Below are 13206 nucleotides of genomic sequence, written 5' to 3'. Positions count from 1 at the left end.
TGGAGGTCTTAGAGGGTATCTGAAAGCATTGTTCTGGATTTGCTTTCTTTATCTTGTTTAGGATCTTATACACTCTATAAATGATACATCTCTGTCTGAGGCTGGAGCCCGGGCTTATCCAGCTTGAGTAAGTTGCTCTCAGCAACACTCGAGCTCTCCAGGAGCTGAGCAGTGAAGTGACTGTGAGCTCTGCTTGTCCTGTGGTGAGAGATGCATGGCTCCTGTTCTGCTTACTGCCGGGTAAACACAGGCATGTAGAGTAAGGAAACTTGCCCAACGTTTTGCCCCGCCAGGTCCTCTTGGTTGTGAGGCGAGTGTTCTATCAGCACTACGATCCAGGGCTCCAGGTGTTATTGTTGACGAGGCCCAACGCCTCAGCTGTCATTCAGCCCATTGTCCATTGCTGCCCAGTTCTCAAAATCATCCTTATTGATTTATTATTAATCTCACTCTCCAGCCGAGTGTTGGAATGTTTTGCTGTGTTTGTTACTCCAGCTGCTTGGCTGGGCGCCCAGAGTCAGGGAATGTTCCGGATCTCTCAGGATTGTCCGGCTGAACGGCCAACTTGTAAAGTACATCAACACAGCCCGAACTCTCCCGTCTCCTAGCGACCAGTTCAAAACAGGAACTAGTGCTCCAGCAAAGTGCAGACACCCCAGTACTAAATGTCCCTGGTCTTAGCTTGAAGACCGTTGTCTCAAATTTCAGATGGAGCAGAATTTTGGAACGATCTTTAATTTAGAAGCCAGTTCTTTTAAAAGAATTCCTTGGCAATAGCAATGAGAAAAGGAACAAGCTTGAGTTGGAGCGTAGGAGGAACTCCCAACACTCTGAAAACCCAGGGGTTTGGAAGTTCTCTCTCCTTAAGGTCTTCCTGGAAAGCCTCATCAGGCATCCGCCCATTTCATACATCGTAAAGTGTTTCACAGGGAATGGCTATTAAGTGTAGTGACTGGGAATTTCTAGGCAAACATGGAAGTCGTGAGGCGAGTGACCAGTTTTATTTGGAGGATTGTTGGCCGGGAGAGAGAAACTCCCTCCGTTTTCCAATGAGTGGCATGGGATACTTAATGTCCTGGAGTCCTGTGAAGTCCTGCAGTGTATTGGTTAGAGCACTCGCCTTGCAAGCGAGAGGCCCTGGGTTTGATTCCCGGCAGGACGAAATGTTAGGCAAGTTTACTTACTCCGCACGCCTCTGTTTACCTAGCAGTGTGTAGGAACCCGGGTGTTAGTCAATTGGTGGATTGCTAATCTCCTCAAGAAAAATACATTTAAAAAAAGTAATAGTAATTTGGTCACTCAATCCACGATTGTTTGTGGGACACTGCTGTGTACAATTGACTCCCGTGTTTTGCTCACAAAATATACAATCAATTCACTTTACAGTATATTCTATGAAGCACTTTGAGACATTTTGAAGAAGTGATAACAACAACAACAAAATTGCATTTGTATAGGCTATCAAATGCAAGGATTATTATTATAAATTGCCATGTGTCTGGAATGGAATGCTCACTCTCTGAATGGGACACATGCGCTTACCTAATTCCAGACAGTATAAGGCGCAAGAACTACCTACTGAGACCGAGGATAGACTCAAGTCCAACATTCCGTTGCCATATTTTGTGGGTGAAACGCGGCAGCCAATTGCGTAGAGTAGTGTCCCACAAACAGTCGTGGATAGAGTGACCAAATTATTATTTTGTAAAAATTTTGGATGGATTATTCCCCAAGGAAAGCAATCAGCCAATCTACTTACTGCTAGGCAAACAGAGGCGTTGGAGTAAGAAACTTGCATAAGGTTTCACCCTGCCCGGGAATCGAACTTGCATCTTCTCACTTGTGAGGCGAGTGCTCTAACCACTATGCTACACTATGCTAACCACTATACAAGCGAGAGGACCTGAGTTCAATTCCAGGACAGGGTGAAATGTTAGGCAAGTTTCCTTAATCCACACACCTCTGTTCACCCAGCAGTAAGAAGGGATCCAGTTGTTAGTCGATTGGCGGTTTGCATTTCCGAAGGTAATAATCCCTTAAAAAAACTAAACTAATAATTATTATTGTTACATTATGACAAACCTTTATAAAACACTGGTTAGGCCTCAGCTCGAGACTGTGTTCAGTTCTGGGCCCCACACTTTAGGAAGGATGTCAAGGCATTGGGGAAGGTACAAAGGAGATGTACCAGGAATGAAGGACTTCAGTTATCAGGAGAGGCGAGAGAAGCCGGGATTATTCTCCTTGGAGCAGAGAAGGTTAAGCGGAGACTTAATAAAAGTTTGCAAAATTATGAGGGGATTCGGTAGGGTGATCAAGGAGAAACTATTTCCACTGGTGGGTGGGTCGGTAACTTGAGGACACTGATTTAAAATAGTTGTTGAAAGAAACAGAGTGGAGGTGAGGAGAAATTTTTTAACACAGCGAGTTGTTGAGTTTGCAGGGCTATGGGGAGAGAGCAGGGCAACAGGATTGAATTGGAATCTCTTTTCCAAGAGCCGGCACTGACACAATGGGCCAAATGGACTCCTGTGCTGTATAATTCTATGATTATTATTATTATTATGTCCACCTAAACAGGCTAGGACAGGACCTGAGTTTAGCATCTCATCTGAGGACAACTGATGCTGCTTTCAGCCCAGGCTGAGCTCAAAGGTCCCAACTTGGGAGCTGGGGCTCGTGACCTGGAGCTTGTCACACCACAGAGAGAGAGTGTGACCTCATGTGAGCGAGCAGTGCTCAGTTCTCAGGCCCAGCGCCCCTTACTCTGATGTGCCCCCAAAATCAGCTCCAATCTGGAGAATATCACAAAGCAGTTTTTTCACCCAAAGGGTAGTGGAGATCTGCAACACTCTCCCTCCCCCAATAGGCTGTGGATGCCAGGATCCATTCACATTTTCAAGACAACAATAAATTACATTTGTATATAACACCTTTCACGTCGGGAGACTGAGGTGGATAGATGTTTTTCAGGTCAGGGTATCAAGGGTGGGTAAATGGAGTTAAGGTACAGATCAGCCACAATCTAAAGCAATGGCGGAACAGGCTCAAGGGGCTGAATGGCCTACCCGTTCCTATGAATAAGCAGCCAGGAACTGTGTCTCTCGGCTTCGTAAACTCTAATTGTGTGTCAGCGTCTGTAAAGAGTAGGTTGATGAACCTTGTGTATGAAGAGTAGGCTGATAAACCTCTTCACCCTCCATTACTCTGAGCTGTTGCACATCTTCCATTCATTGCCTTTTATATGGCAGAGAGGAATGAATAATAGGCTCCATCAGGCTCATTCGGCTGATAATGGGCCTCCCAGTGTCTCATATTCACTCTCTTTGGTGTCTGCTTTTAATTAAACTGTGTTTCAAACTGACTGCTTTCCCACATGTTAATTGTCCTCTACTCTGTGGCTAAAGCTTCATGGTTTGCTGCTGTTTATTGCCCGTCTCTGGTTACCTGAGTGTCTGTGGGCGGTGGTGGTGCTGGGACCTTCTCTTTAAACCTCTCACTCCTGGAGGTCATGGTGCTTTGGGCTTGGCTCACTTGATAGCACCGTTATCCCTGGGTCAATTGCGGATTCCTGTAGCTTAGTGGTGGGAGCGCTCGCCTCGCAAGCGAGAGGACCTGGGTTTGATTCCCGGGCAGGGAGAAACGTTGGGCAAGTTTCCTTACTCCACACACCTCTGTTCACCCAGCAGTAAGTAGGAACTCGGTTGTTAGTCGATTGGTGCTTTTCAGGGTAATAATCCCTTTTAAAAAAAACTTTTTAAAATAATAAATTAGTCACTCATGACTGTTTGTGGGGCGCTGCTGTGCACAATTGGCTCCGTGTTTAGCCCACAACATACAATCAATTCACTTTACAGTATATTCTGTGAAGTGCTTTGAGACGTTTTGAAGATCTGCTAAGACGCTGTATTAAATGCAAGGATTATTATTATTTAAAATTACCATGTGTATGGAATGGATTGTGCACTCTCCCAGTGGGACACATGCGCTTACCTAATTCTGGTCAGTAAAGGTGTAAGAACTACCTACTGAGACTGAGGATAGATTCAAATCCAACATTCTATTGACATATTTTGCGGGCGAAACATGGAAGCCAATTGCGCACTCTATTTTTAAACAATAATAATTTGGTCACTCAATCCACAACTGTTTGTGGGATGCTGCTATGCATAATTGGCTGCCGCATTTCGCCCACAAAATATACAATTCACTTTACATGTTCTGTGAAACACTTTGAGACGTGATGAGGCACTATATCAAATGCAAGGATTATTATAATTTACCAAATGGGTTGAGTTCATGGTGTCCCATAAATTCCGAAGCAGTGGGAGAGCATTGATCCTCACACACAAGTAACGCTCACTGAGTCTTATCAGATATATCCCAGCCTGAGGGTGGCAGGAGCTGTGATCTTCGTTCATTTCACTTCAGTGCAGAAAGACAGTTAACGCAGCCCTCTAGGCTGGTGGGTGATGAAAGCAAAAATCTAACGCAATAACAACAGAGGCAAAAGACATCGATTATCTAAATGCCTATTTATTAAAGTTATTCCCACTGTTTGGCTCCAAGACTTCATCCTGGCACATCTGTGCCTCGGAAACATCAAGTCAGCCACTGAGCTCATTCAGTGGTTAACTCAATTACTGTCTGTCAGCGAAGGGCAGTGTGCCGGGCAGACCTTCATTAAAAGCTCTGTGTATCAGTAACCATAGGAACTGCAAACTCCTTTGTGCTCAACAGTAACAACAATTGGTTAACAATCTGCATGAAGGGTACTGCGTTTACCCTTCACGTGTCTGGATCGCTTCACAGGGACGGTGTCAGATGGCGAGCAAGGGGACAGGTGAGCTCAGGTAGCTCGGAAGCCGATTCAATAATAACTTACAAAAGGGCATAGGAAGGGTAATGAAGCACTCGGAGACTCTGGCCTGCGTGCAGACAAGTTGTTGTTGTAAAGGAAAAGATCTGCAGGGCTATGGGGTAAGAGTGAGGGAGTGGGACTGTTGGTAACTCTTTCAAAGAGCCTGCACAGACACGATGGGCTGAATGGCCTCCTTCTGTCCTACATGATTCCCTCTGTCCTGTTTGAAGAGGCAGAAATTAATGGCAGACGAGAAGGTGAGATGGAGGGCTCGAAGGAGGGAGTTCCAGAGGTTTGAGGTACAGTTGCTGAAGGCTCAGTCACCGATGATGGGGGAAGGGGCGGGAATGCGCATTAAGTCAGGCTTTGCTCGGTTTCTACCACAGATTTTAAGTACAATATTCAAAATAATTTATTTTGATATCTTCAGATGTCTTTGGGCTAATTTTTCTGTCATTTTTCCCAGCTTCGGATGATAAAGATCCTTTGGCCCATCTGATCTCATCCCTCCAGAACACCCACCCTACCGTAGCCCCTTCCCCACCCCCCGCCCCTTACAGCATCAAGTCCCAGTGTCCTGGCTTCAACCGCTTCCTGGAAACTCTATTCCACTCGTTAGTTAAGAGAAACTTCCAGTGTCCATCCTGAAATTGCCCCTTTGCGACCTTTTGCTGTTGAGGGATGGTGAATGTTCTGGAAAGATGGGAACAGACAGGCCGAAGGGCCCCCTTCATCCGAACCCATCTTGTGATCTTGTCAACTCAGCAAATCTGTAACGTAGGAAAGTTACTGGATTTGCATACAGTTTGGAGGAGGATTAGGTTTCCTATCTCCTATCTAAAATATCAAATAGTAACATGAAGAAACAAGGTCACTCCAAGGAGAGCTGTTAGTGTCTCGGCAGTGACTCACATCTGCCCTCGCTCATTGATTGACGACTGAGATAGGTCCAGGAAGCAGGTAACCTCAAGAACAATTTAATTATGTCAAATGACTTCTATTTTGCTCGGTGCTCTTTTCCACTAATTGAAGGCCGTGTTAGGACATCCTCCCCCTCCCCACCCCAGGACGGTGTACACTGGAGCCTCGCTATTAAAAGAAGAATAATCTTTGCATTTGATATAGCGCCTTATCACATCTTCGAGACGTCTCAAAGCTCTTCACAGAATTGTCTGTATAATTCGAGGGCGAAACACGGCAGCCAATTGCAGTGTCCCACAAACAGTCATGGATTGAGTGACCCAGTTATTTATTTTTTTAAGGGATTATTACTCCGGATTATTACCCATCTTCTGAATGACTCACCTGTGTCCACTGTGTGTGTTTTTTAAGATAACAATTTAAATGTGAATACCATTTTGTGCTTTCATTGTGCTGTATGCTTGCACATTTTACTATTACATTGTGATTCTTTTCAAACTGTAGTGACTTAGGGTTCATTTAACAGTAGGACCGTATACAGAACCAGAAATAACACCACCATATCAACAACAACTTGAATTTATACAGCACCCTTGGCGTGGGTTAGAGTCCCGAAGTGCTTAACAATAGGAAAAGAAAATATAATACGGTCTCTGAGATAATAATAATAATCAAATAATCCTTGCATTTGATATAGCGCTTTTCACGTCGGGAGGATGTCCCAAAGCGCTTCACAGAACACACTGTAAAGTGAATTGACTGTATATTTGTGGGCGAACGCGGCAGCCAATTGCGCACAGCAATGTCCCACAAACAGTCGTAGATTGAAAATGACCAATTTATTATTGTTTTTGGTTTTGGAGGGATTATTATTGGAGGGAGATCTGTAGAATCTCAGACCCTCGCTGTGACCTCTGTGCTCACTGGGGAAGTGACCAGTCAGCGCCACCCTCCCACTCTGGGTCAGATATTTGTGGGTTCAAACCCCACGTCAGGACTTTGAACTCACGATATCTAGGCTAACAATCCTTTGCAGTGCTGGAGGAGCACTGCATTGCCGGAGGTGCCGTCCTTCAGATGAGATGTTATTCCGAGGTGCCTTCTGTCTGTTCAGGTTAAAGAGCTTGTGGGGTTATTTGACAAGAGAAGGGAGTTTCTCTCTCTCCTAGTGTCCTGGCCAACGATCCCTCAGATGAAATTGGTCCCTTTCCATTGGTGTTTGTGGGACATTGTTGTGCACATATTGGCTGCTGTGATCACCCACAAAATACAGTCACTGCACTTTGCAGTAACTCCCAATAAAACCCTGTGATATGTTTTGATGTTATAGGAGCTGTAAAAAATATGAAAATTACTACTGTAAGAGACCTTTTGTAGAATTTTCAACTCATACAAAAACTGCTAAGTGTGGGTATTAAAGATTTAGTCGCAAATTCATTAAAAAAACACATTTATTATCTGGCTCTTATTGCACATTCCACATAAATTCCCAAAGCTTTTCATCTGAGGATAAAATGCTGGAGACGGGTTTTTAATACAATCTCTGCACACGCGCTACAGTGCTTCATCTTGTGTGGTCTGAGAAGTCAGGGCTTAGACCTTGTTTATCAGCCCAGCGCCTGAGATAACACTGGCATTCATTAGAGAGAAAGCACTGGGGCACTGAAGCCTCCAGATCAAGAGGCTCTCGCTGCAATGCTGTGATCCGCTCATCTCTCCTGCTTAGTCAGGTCAGCAATGAGTGGAATCTGCATTCGGCCAATACCACCCTGTTTACGTGGAATATTTGTCCAAGCCAAGTGGCTGAAGTGAGAGTCTGTGGATGCCCCAATCACTGCACAGTTGATCTTTTAAAATCTTCGACACAATCACTGAATGCAATGATCTCGGTTGAGCAGATAAAAGTGAAGTCAAGCGGATAGAAGAAGAAACTCCATCCCACAGTTTCTTCGCCTTGCTCCCTCCCTTGCTTCCTTCAAGGTATGTCTTAAAACCCTCCACTTTGACTGCGCCTTCAGTCACCCTCCTACCCCTACCCTCCCCGCCCTACATCCCTCCTGATCTCAACCACCAGTTTGGGTGCGCATCCATTCACATCCAGCGCCTTGGGACGTCGTCTTAACGTGAAAGGTGCTCTATAAATGTCATTTGTTGTTGTTGATCTCACTCAATAAATATACCCCTTATATTTGATATAACATCTTTCACTTCAGGAGGACGTCTCAAAATCTTCACAGCATTCACTGTAAAGTGACTGTGTTGAGGTAGTGACCATGGCTGCTAATTTGCGCTCAGCAATACACCACAACAGTGTGAAGTGAATGACTGATTTTATCCTGGAGGATTGTCAACCAGGTCATGGGGAGAGAGGAACTCCCTTCTCTTTTTGAAAAGCGTCATGGGATCTTTAATGTCCATCTGAACAGGCAGACGGGACCTCAGTTTAATGTCTCATTCAAAGGACATTAAACTCTCGACTCTCTACCACCTCCTCGCTCCCTCCCTTCCCTCCCCTCACCCTGACCAATTCCCCCCTGCTCGGGTCCCAACCCAACTGTCCAGCGCATTGGGACGTCCTCCCGACATGAAAGGCGCTCTATAAATGCAATCTTGTTGTTGTTGTTGACAGCACCTTCGACAATGTAGCACTCCCCCAGCACTGCACTGGAGCATTAGCTTGAACACTGACCTGGACACAGCGAGAAACTCTCTGCTCCATGAACATTATATCATTTCATCTACAGATGGGACCGGTTTAATGTCTGATCACAGTGCTCCAACAGTGCAACCCTCCCAGTGAAATGTGAGAAGTTGGTTAGAGCTCCCACCTCGCAAGCGAGAGGACCCGGGTTCGATTCCCCGACAGGACGAAACATTGGGCAAGTTTTCTTACTCCACATGCCTCTGTTTACCTGGCAGTAACTAGGAACCCGGTTGTTAGTCAATTAGAGGGTCAATTTCCGGGGGTAATAATCCCTCCAAAAAATATATATAGAAAAAGAATAATAATTTGGTCACTCAATCCACGTTCTGTTTGTGGAACACTGCTGTGCGCAATTGGCTGTCACGTTTCACCCACAAAATACACAGTCAATTCACTTTATAGTATATTCTGCGAAGAGCTTTGAGATGTCTCAAAGATGTGATAAGGCGCTGCATCAAATGAAAGGATTATCATTATTAATAATAATTTAGCCTGTGAGCTTGTGAACTGTGACAATCGCACCCAGGAAATGCTGAATCATGATCCTCTGTTCAATCACACTCCGAATTTCCTGAATCATTTATCAGATGATGAAAAAAACAAGGATGTAACAAATTCCTATAACGTTCTGCAACCGAGGGGATAAGGTCACTTTCGTGAGTAATAACTGCAGTGAGGAACATCCCATAATAGGCAGTTTGTGGTACTTATAAATATTCCCAAAGTGCGACAGGATGTGCTGGAAATAGCACAAGTTTATCAAACTCAGCGAGATGAGGATAAACATCCTCTGTCCAGAACAAAAGGACAGGCTCGCGTGTGACGTCAGGCTCACCATTCTTCTCTCACTACCTGTTGGGTAAATACACAAACACGCCTCTCCCGCTCAGCCTGGCCCGTGACCTCGTGTCATCATAACAGTCCTGAACCTCGCATTTCACATAACCTTCATGGTGTCAAAAAATATTTACAGCCAATACAACAACAAGTTACATTTGTACAGTGCCCTTCACGTCAGGAAGACATCCCAAGGCGCTGGACAGTCAGGGATTTGGTCCTGAGCTGGACGTTGGGATCAGGAGGGGTGGAGGGCAGAGCGGGTCGGGTAGGAGGGTGTGGTCAAAGAGGAGGTGCTTGAGATGGGCCTTGAAGGAGGCAAGGAAGGGAGCGAGCGAAGGGATTGTGGGATGGAGTTCCAGAGGGTGGGGGACAAGAGGCTGAAGGCCCGACCGCCGGTGGTGGGACCACGCCAATACTGTGATCGCTGTAAAGTGCAGTGACTGTGTGCAGTGTAGGGCAAACGAAGCAACCAATTTGTACATAGCAACGTCCCTGGCTCAGCTGATAGCGCTCATGCCTCGGAGTCAGAACTGAGGGTTCAAGCCCCACATTGGGACATTGAAGTCACAGTCTCGGCTGACACTCTAGTGTGGTGCTGGGGGAGAGCTGCATTGTCAGAGGTGCCGACCTTCAGATGAGACGTTAAACCGAGGTCCCGTCTGCTTGTTCAGGTGGATGTTAAAGATCCCGTGGCACTATTCAAAAAAGAGAAGGGAGTTTCTCTCTCCTGGTGTCCTGGCCAACAGTCCCCCAAATAAAATCGGTCAACAACAACAACTTGCACTTATATAGCGCCCCCCATGCAGGGTAGCGTCTCAGAGCGCTTAGACCACTCCCTGGCTGTTTGTGGGACATTGCTGAAATGCTGTACACTGTCCAGCGCCTTGGGACGTTCTCCGGACGTGAAAGGCGCTATACAAATGTAATCTTGTTGTTGTTGCTGTGTGCAAATTGGCTGCCACATTTGTCTCCAGTACCATCCTCTTTGATTCATCCTCCTGGTGTGAAAGGCACTAAAGGCGAAGATTATTATTATTATATCATTGCAGTTTAGAGCATTGCGTAGAGGTAGTTACTGAGTGGTTTTCAGTAATGGTTCAGCCAGACCCAATAACACTGCCATATTACATAATAATAATAATCCTTGCATTTGATATAGTGCTTTTCACATCTTCTCGGCGTCTCAAAGTGCTTCACAGAATAGACTGTAAGGTGAATTGACCTTATATTTGTGGGCGAAATGCGGCAGCCAATTGCGCACAGCAGTGTCCCACAAACAGCCGTGGATTAAAGTGACCAATTTATTATTATTTTTTCTTGAGGGATTATTATCAGGCGTGTGGAGTAAGGAAACGTGTCCTGCCGAGAATCGAACCAGGTCTCTCGCTTGCAAGGAGAGTGCTCTAACCACTGAGCTACAGGACTCCACATATTAATCAATGTTACTTTTCTTAGTATACTTGAACTTCCCAAGAATTACCAATGATGTTACTATGGGCACATGGTCTGAAGTTGAAGCTCGGAACAGATTGGGCTGTTATACCCTTGTGTGGTCAAAGGCTCTTTACTTTCACCTCGAGAGAGGATTTACAGCTCCCCGAGGCCACAGGTCAACTCAGCAACCAGGAACCTGTTCCAAGAGAGATTTGTGTCTCTTTGATTTACTGCAGTCACAACCCTCCCATCTGCATCATGTTATGGCCTCTTCCATCTGGTTCTTGAAAGTACCAAGTTCATTACAGGCTCAACAGGCCCCTGTCGTCTCAATTGTTCTCAACTCCACTCACCCGCCGCCGGCTCACTCACCACCCCTCAGTCCTGCTTCCAGCAGGAAATGTTGCCTGCTATTCAAGCAGACGCTAAAATTGGTTACTCACCACAAGAATGTTTGCTATTAGAATATATTTATAATATAATACAAAGTCATGTGGCCATTTGGATGCAATAGTTTTCTCCTGCCCGATGTCATTATAAAAATATTAATCATAATCCTCACATTTGATATCACGTCTTCGAGACGTCTCAAAGCGCATCACAGGATATACTGTAATGTGAATTGACTGTATATTATCTTGTAGGCGAAACACACTGTTGCTAGGTATAACATTATTATGTAATAACACACTGGTTATAATGCTGCATTATATAACAACACATTCTGTGGTACGGTGTATATTATATAACACTGGCTGTATTGGTTATTGTTATTGGTTAAAACACACCATGATCAAAAATTGCACAGAATTGTACAGTCCTTAAATTCAATAATTGACTGTCGCATTTGCCCCCAGAATACAGACACTCAGTTTAACAATAAATCCTGTGAAGTGCTTTGACACGCTCTTTCGACACGAAAAGGCCCTGTACCAAAATGCAAGGATTAGCATTAATTTGGAAACTGATTATTCATTATTAATTTGGAAGCTGCTTAATTGAAATGAAGACTAAATTGAAACCTTTCTGAAATTCAGCAGGAGGGTAAATATGAAAGTTAAGGTGTGAGGCTGAGAGCAGGTTCTTGTGGGGGCAATAATTTGTGGAGTCCTGTAGCTCACTGGTTAGTGCACTCGCTTCGCAAGCGAGAGGACCTGGGTTTGATTCTCAGACGGGGTGAAATGTTGGGCAAGTTTCCTTACTCCACACGACTCTGTTTACCTAGCAGTAAGTAGGAACCTGGTTGTTAGGTGATTGGTGGATCGCTTTTCCGGGGTAATAATCCCTTCAAAGAAAATTATAATTTGGTCACTCAATCCACGACTGTTTGTGGGACACTGCTGTGCGCAATTGGCTGCCGCGTGTCGTCCACAAATATACAGTCAATTCACCTTACAGTATATTCTGTGAAGCGCTTTGACACGTCTCGAAGACGTGATAAGGCCTGTATCGAATGCAAGGATTATTATTAGTATAAGGATTATTATTGTATGGATTATTATTATTCACAAATCTCAGCAATGTCCCCCAAACCACCTTGCTAACATGGCCAGGGAGCCGGGGACTGTGAGCTGAACAGCAGGGTTGTCGACCCATTTGACAGAGTGAAGAGAGATCATCTTTGATTTAAATCCCGCTCACTCTTTGAAGAGACGAGGGCCCAGACTGAGCAGCAGGAGTGACCTGGTGCCCAGAGCAGCTCAGTCGCTGTGGGACACACAGAAGGGGCCGAGCGGCAGCTAATTTTACACAGTAAACAATGCTCTTCCTCTCAAGGAGAGATCAGGAATCGATGAGAAGGTTGAAGGTCACTGCACAGCTCCATTATTCTAATCCGCGTGACGTCAATGCTGGCTCTTTTTTCAAGGCCCGGAGATGTTTGTGTGAGAGTGTGTATGTGAGAAAGTGTCTGCTTGTGTGGATGCGAGAGAGCATCTGTGTGAGAGTGTGTGTGTACGAGTGTATGTTAAGAGTGTGTGTGCGTGAGAGCATATGTATGTGAGTAGGTGTGTATGCGAGTGTGCGCATGTGTGTGTGAGAAAGATTTGAGTGGTTAGAGCACTCGCTTTGCAAGTGAGAGACCTGAGTTCAATTCCAGGCAGAGGGCGAAACCTTGGGCAAGTTTCCTTACTCCACACAGAGCCTAATATAATCCCTCCAAAACCCAAAACAATAATAAATTGGTCATTTTCAATCTACGACTGTTTGTGGGACATTTCTGTGCGCAATTGGCTGCCGCGTTCGCCCACAAATATACAGTCAATTCACTTTACAGTGTGTTCTGTGAAGCGCTTTGGGACGTCCTCCCGACGTGAAAATCGCTATACCAAATGCAAGGGTTATTATTATTATTATTATTCCTTGCTTTTTCCACAAACTACTTATAAGTACAAATAAAAGTATTTATCTAATTCCCTTCTAAAAGCCGCCTTTCATCTTCTACTGT

The sequence above is a fragment of the Callorhinchus milii genome, unplaced genomic scaffold, assembly GCF_018977255.1.
Source record: "Callorhinchus milii isolate IMCB2004 unplaced genomic scaffold, IMCB_Cmil_1.0 Scaffold15, whole genome shotgun sequence".
NCBI lineage: Eukaryota > Metazoa > Chordata > Chondrichthyes > Chimaeriformes > Callorhinchidae > Callorhinchus > Callorhinchus milii.
Note: the sequence above shows the minus strand (reverse complement) of the source record.